At 39.6% G+C, this 6,301-nt stretch overlaps 1 non-coding gene across 1 annotated transcript; it reads left to right on the top strand.

The window, feature by feature from the left end:
• The first annotated feature begins 5,051 nt into the window (after positions 1-5,051).
• LOC148548819 (small nucleolar RNA R71) lies at positions 5,052-5,159 on the top strand. The gene has a single exon (XR_015898915.1). It is a non-coding gene; the product is annotated as a small nucleolar RNA R71 (small nucleolar RNA).
• The last annotated feature ends 1,142 nt before the right edge of the window (positions 5,160-6,301 follow it).

Raw genomic sequence — 6,301 nt, 5'->3', positions numbered from 1 at the left:
CAACAGCATCAGCAGTCCTTCTTCAATCTCTGAATCTGATTTTTGCTCAAGTCCCTCAATTTCAGCCAGAAAATACCTGAAATCACAGAAAAACACACAAACTCATAGTAAAGTCCAGAAATGTGAATTTAACATAAAAACTAATGAAAACATCCCTAAAAGTAACTAGATTCTACTAAAAACATACTAAAAACAATGCCAAAAAGCGTATAAATTATCCGCTCATCACAACACCAAACTTAAATTGTTGCTTGTCCCCAAGCAACCGAAAATCAAATAGGATAAAAAGAAGAGAATATACTATAAATTTCAAACTATCAATGAATCATAGCTCCAATTAAATGAGCGGGACTTGTAGCTTTTTGCCTCTTGAATAGTTTTGGCATCTCACTTTATCCATTGAAGTTCAGAATGATTGGCATCTATAGGAACTCAGAGTTCAGATAGTGTTATTGATTCTCCTAGTTCAGTATGATGATTCTTGAACACAACTATTTTATGAGTCTTGGCCGTGGCCCTAAGCACTTTGTTTTCCAGTATTACCACCGGATACATAAATGCCACAGACACTTAATTGGGTGAACCTTTTCAGATTGTGACTCAGCTTTGCTAAAGTCCCCAATTAGAGGTGTCCAGGATTCTTAAGCACACTCTTCTTTTGCTTTGGACCTTGACTTTAACCGCTCAGTCTCAAGTTTTCACTTGACACCTTCACGCCACAAGCACATGGTTAGGGACAACTTGGTTTAGCCGCTTAGGCCAGGATTTTATTCCTTTAGGCCCTCCTATCCACTGATGCTCAAAGCCTTGGGATCCTTTTTATTTACCCTTGCCTTTTGGTTTTAAGGGTTATTGGCTTTTTGCTCTTGCCTCTTGGTTTTAAGAGCTTTTGGCTTTTTCTGCTTGCTTTTTCTCTTTTTTTTTCTTTCTATTTTTTCGCTATTTTTTTCTGCAAGCTTTGTTCTTTGCTGCTTTTTCTTGCTTCAAGAATCATTTTTATGATTTTTCAGATTATCAAATAACATGTCTCCTTATCATCATTCTTTCAAGAGCCAACATATTTAACATTCTTAAACAACAACTTCAAAAGACATATGCACTGTTCAAGCATTCATTTAGAAAACAAGAAGCATTGTCACCACATCAATATAATTAAACTAAGTTCAAGGATAAATTCAAAACTCATGTACTTCTTGTTCTTTTGAATTAAAACAGTTTTCATTTAAGAGAGGTAATGGATTCATAGGACATTCATAACTTTAAGACAAAGTTACTAAATACTAATGATCATGTAATGAAGACACAAACATGGATAAGCACTTAACATAGAGAAAACGAAAGATAGAGAATGTAAGAACAACGAATGAGTCCACCTTAGTGATGTTGGCGTTTCCTTCTTGAGGAACCAATGATGTTCTTGAGCTCTTCTATGTCTCTTCCTTGTCTTTGTTGCTCCTCCCTCATTGCTTTTTGATCTTCTCTTATTTCATGAAGGATGATGGAGTGCTCTTGATGTTCCACCCTTAATTGTCCCATGTTGGAACTTAATTCTTCTAGGGAGGTGTTGATTTGCTCCCAATAGTTTTGTGGAGGAAAATGCATTTGAGGCATCTCCGGGATCTCATGAGCTTCATGCGTCTCTTGAGATCCATGAATGGGCTCTCTTGCTTGCTCCATCCTTTTCTTAGTGATGGGCTTCTCTTCCTCAATGGGAATGTCTCCTTCTATGAAAGCTCCAGCTGAGTAACATAGATGGCAAATAAGATGAGGAAAAGCTAGCCTTGCCCCAAGAGAGGGCTTTTTGGCTATTTTGTAGAATTCAAGGGAGATGACTTCATGAACTTCTACTTCCTCTTCAATCATGATGCTATGAATCATGATGGCCCGATCCACAGTAACTTCAGATCGGTTGCTAGTGGGGATGATGGAGCGTTGGATGAACTCCAACCATCCTCTAGCCACAGGCTTGAGGTCCAGTCTTCTTAATTGAACCAGCTTGCCTTTGGAGTCAATCTTCCATTGAGCTCCTTCCACACATATGTCCATGAGGACTTGGTCCAACCTTTGATTAAAGTTGACCCTTCTAGTGTAGGGGCGTGCATCTCCTTGCATCATAGGCAAGTTTAACGCCAACCTCACATTTTCCGGACTAAAATCTAAGTATTTCCCCCGAACCATTGTAATATAATTCTTTGGGTTTGGGTTCTTACTTTGATCATGGTTCCTAGTGATCCATGCATTGGCATAGAACTCTTGAACCATTAGGATGCCGACTTGTTGGATGGGGTTTGTTAGAACTTCCCAACCTCTTCTTTGGATTTCATGTCAGATCTCCGGATACTCATTCTTCTTGAGCTTGAAAGGGACCTCGGGGATCACCTTCTTCTTGACCACAACATCATAGAAGTGGTCTTGATGAGCTTTGGAGATGAATCTTTTCATCTCCCATGACTCAGAGGTGGAAGCTTTTGTCTTCCCTTTCCCTTTTCTAGAGGATTCTCCGGTCTTGGGTGCCATCAATGGTAATGGAAAAACAAAAAGCTTATGTTTTTACCACACCAAACTTAGAATATTGCTTGCCCTCGAGCAAGAGAAGAAAGAATAGATGAAGAAGAAGAAGAAAATATGGAGGAGAGGAGGGAGAGGTGTATTCGGCCAAGAAGAGAAGAGAGGGTTGTGTTGTGTGAAAATGAGGAAGAATGGAGGGCTTTATATAGGGAGGGGAGGGGGGTTTATGAGGTAGGTTTATGGGGAAGAGTGGATGGATGTGAGTGGTGAAGTGGTTATAGGGAAGAGAGATTGAGGTGATTGGTGAAGAGTTTTGGGGAAGAGTGTTTATGGGATTGTGTGAAAGAGGGGTGAGAAGAAGTGAGTGGAGGTAGGTGGGGATCCTGTGGGGTCCACAGATCCTGAGGTGTTCAAGGATTTACAACCTTGCACCAAATTAGGCATGCAAAATGCCCTTGCACACAACTCTGGGCGTTCAGCGCCAGATTGGTGCTTGTTCTGGGCGTTGAACGCCCATTTGTTGCCCATTTCTGGCGTTGAACGCCAGAACTATGCTTGTTCTGGGCGTTCAGCGCCAGCTCTTCTCCAGGGTGCAATTCTGGTGTTCAAACGCCCAGATGCTGCCCATTTTGGGTGTTCAGCGCCAGAACCATGCTCTGTTCTGGCGTTGAACGCCAGCCAGATGCTTCTTACTGGCGTTTAAACGCCAATAAGGTCTTCCTCCAGGGTGTGATTTTTCTTCTACTATTTTTGATTCCATTTTCAATTTTTATATTTATTTTGTGACTCCACATGATCATGAACCTAATAAAACAAGAAAGAACAAGAAAAATAAAATTAAATAAGTAAAAATTGGGTTGCCTCCCAACAAGCACTTCTTTAATGTCAATAGCTTGACAGTGGGCTCTCATGGAGCCTCACAGATGTTCAGAGCATTGTTGAGACTTCCCAACACCAAACTTAGAGTTTGACTGTGGGGGCTCTGGTTGACTCTGTTTTGAGAGAAGCTTACTGTGCCTCTTTTCCATGTTTACAGAAGGATGACCTTGAGTTTTAAACACAAGGGAGTCCTTGTTTAATTGAAGGACTAGTTCACCTCTGTCAACATCAATTACAGCTCTTGCTGTGGCTAGGAAGGGTCTTCCAAGGATAATGGATTCATCCTCATCTTTCCCAGTACCTAGGACTATGAAATCAGCAGGGATGTAAAGGCCTTCAACCTTTACTAACACGTCCTCTACTTGTCCATAAGCCTGTTTTCTTGAATTATCTGCCATCTCTAATGAGATTTTAGCAGCTTGCACCCCAAAGATTCCCAGTTTCTCTGTTACAGAAAGGGGCATGAGGTTTATCCCTGAACCAAGGTCACACAGAGCCTTTTGAAAGATCATGTTGCTTATGGTACAAGGTATTACGAACTTTTCAGGATCCTGTTTCTTCTGAGGCAATGTCAGTTGATCCAGATCACTTAGTTCATTGGTGAACAAGGGAGGTTCATCTTCCCAAGTCTTAATACTAAATAATTTGGCATTCAACTTCATGATTGCACCAAGGTACTTGGTAACTTGCTCTTCAGTAACATCCTCATTCTCTTCAGAAGATGAAAACTCGCCAGAGCTCATGAAGGGCATAAGGAGGTTCAATGGAATCTCTATGGTCTCTAGATTAGTCTCAGATTCCTTTGGTTCCTCAAACGGAAACTCCTTATTGATCACTGGACGTCCCAGGAGGTCTTCCTCACTGGGATTTACGTCCTCCCCTTCCTCTCCAGGTTCGGCCGTGTTGACTATGTCAATGGCCTTGCACTCTCCTTTTGGATTTTCTTCTGTATTGCTTGGAAGAGTACTAGGAGGGATTTCAGTGATCCTTTTACTCAGCTGGCCCACTTGTGCCTCCAAATTTCTAATGGAGGACCTTGTTTCATTCATGAAACTTACAGTGGCCTTAGATAGATCAGAGACTAAGTTTGCTAAATTAGAGGTATTTTGTTCAGAGTTCTCTGTCTGTTGCTGAGTGGATGATGGAAAAGGTTTACTATTGTTAAACATATTTCTTCCACCATTATTAAAGCCTTGTTGAGGCTTTTGTTGATCCTTCCACGAGAGATTTGGGTGATTTCTCCATGAGGGTTTATAGGTGTTTCCATAAGGTTCACCCATGTAATTCACCTCTACTATTGCAGGGTTTTCTGGATCATAAGCTTCTTCTTCAGAAGATGCCTCTTGAGTACTGTTGGATGCAGCTTGCATTCCATTCAGACTCTAAGAAATCATATTGACTTGCTGAGTCAATATTTTATTCTGAGCCAGTATGGCATTCAGAGTATCAATTTCAAGAACTCCCTTCTTCATAGGCGTCCCATTACTCACAGGATTCCTCTCAGAAGTGTACATGAACTGGTTATTAGCAACCATGTCAATGAGTTCCTGAGCTTCTGCAGGCGTTTTCTTTAGGTGAATGGATCCACCTGCAGAGGTATCCAATGACATTTTAGCTAATTCAGATAGACCATCATAGAATATATCCAGGATGGTCCATTCTGAAAGCATGTCAGAAGGACACTTTTTGGTCAGTTCTTTGTATCTCTCCCAAGCTTCATAGAGGGATTCACCTTCTTTCTGTCTGAAGGTTTGAACATCCACTCTAAGCTTACTCAGCTTTTGAGGAGGAAAGAACTTGGCTAAGAAAGCCTTGACCAGCTTATCCCAAGAGTTCAGGCTATCTTTGGGTTGAGAGTCCAACCATACTCTAGCTCTGTCTCTTACAGCAAAAGGGAAAAGCATGAGCCTGTAGACTTCAGGATCTACTCCATTAGTCTTAACAGTATCACATATCTGCAAGAATTCAGTTAAGAACTGAAAAGGATCTTCAGATGGAAGTCCATGAAACTTGCAGTTCTGCTGCATCAGAGAAACTAATTGAGGTTTCAGCTCAAAATTGTTTGCTCCAATGGCAGGAATGGAGATGCTTCTTCCATGTAAATTGGAATTAGGTGCAGTAAAGTCACCAAGCATCCTCCTTGCATTATTATTATTTTCGACTGCCATCTCCTCTTCCTGTTCGAAAATTTCTGAAAGGTGCTTGCTGGATTGTTGTAATTTAGCCTCTCTTAGTTTCTTTTTCAGAGTCTTTTCAGGTTCTGGATCTGCTTCAACAAGAATATTCTTGTCCTTGCTCCTGCTCATATGAAGAAGAGGGGACAGAAAAATAATAATAATAGAGTTCCTTTTTGCCCAAGCATAGAGGTTCCCTTATGTAAGTAGAAGAAAAGAAGAAGAGGAAATCTGAACTCAGAGAGAGAGGGTTCAGATTTTTGGTGAGATAAAGTGTTAGTAGATGAATAAATAAATAGAAGGAGATGAGAGAGAAAGAGGATTTTCGAAAATAATTTTTGAAACAGAGTTAGTGATTTTCGAAATTAGTTTTTGAAAAAGGTTAGTAATTTTCGAAAATTAAAATCAACAATTAAATTAATTAGTTAATTAAAAAGAAATTTTGAAAAAGAGAGAAGATATTTTCGAAAATTGGAGAGAGAGAGAGAGTTAGTTAGGTAGTTTTGAAAAAGATAAGAAACAAACAAAAAGTTAGTTAGTTAGTTGAAACAAACTTTGAAAATCAATTTTTGAAAAGATAAGAAGATAAGAAGTTAGAAAAGATATTTTAAAATCAAATTTTGAAAAAGATAAGATAAGAAGATATTTTTGAAAAGATATGATTGAAATTAGTTTTGAGAAAGATTTGATTTTTCTTTAAATCACAATTAATGACTTGATTCACAAGAAATCACAAAATA

Source organism: Arachis ipaensis, chromosome B8, assembly GCF_059453495.1.
Source record: "Arachis ipaensis isolate K30076 ecotype BB chromosome B8, ASM5945349v1, whole genome shotgun sequence".
In the NCBI taxonomy this organism is placed as follows: Eukaryota; Viridiplantae; Streptophyta; class Magnoliopsida; order Fabales; family Fabaceae; genus Arachis; species Arachis ipaensis.
This window is presented reverse-complemented; position numbering and strand designations above follow the sequence as displayed.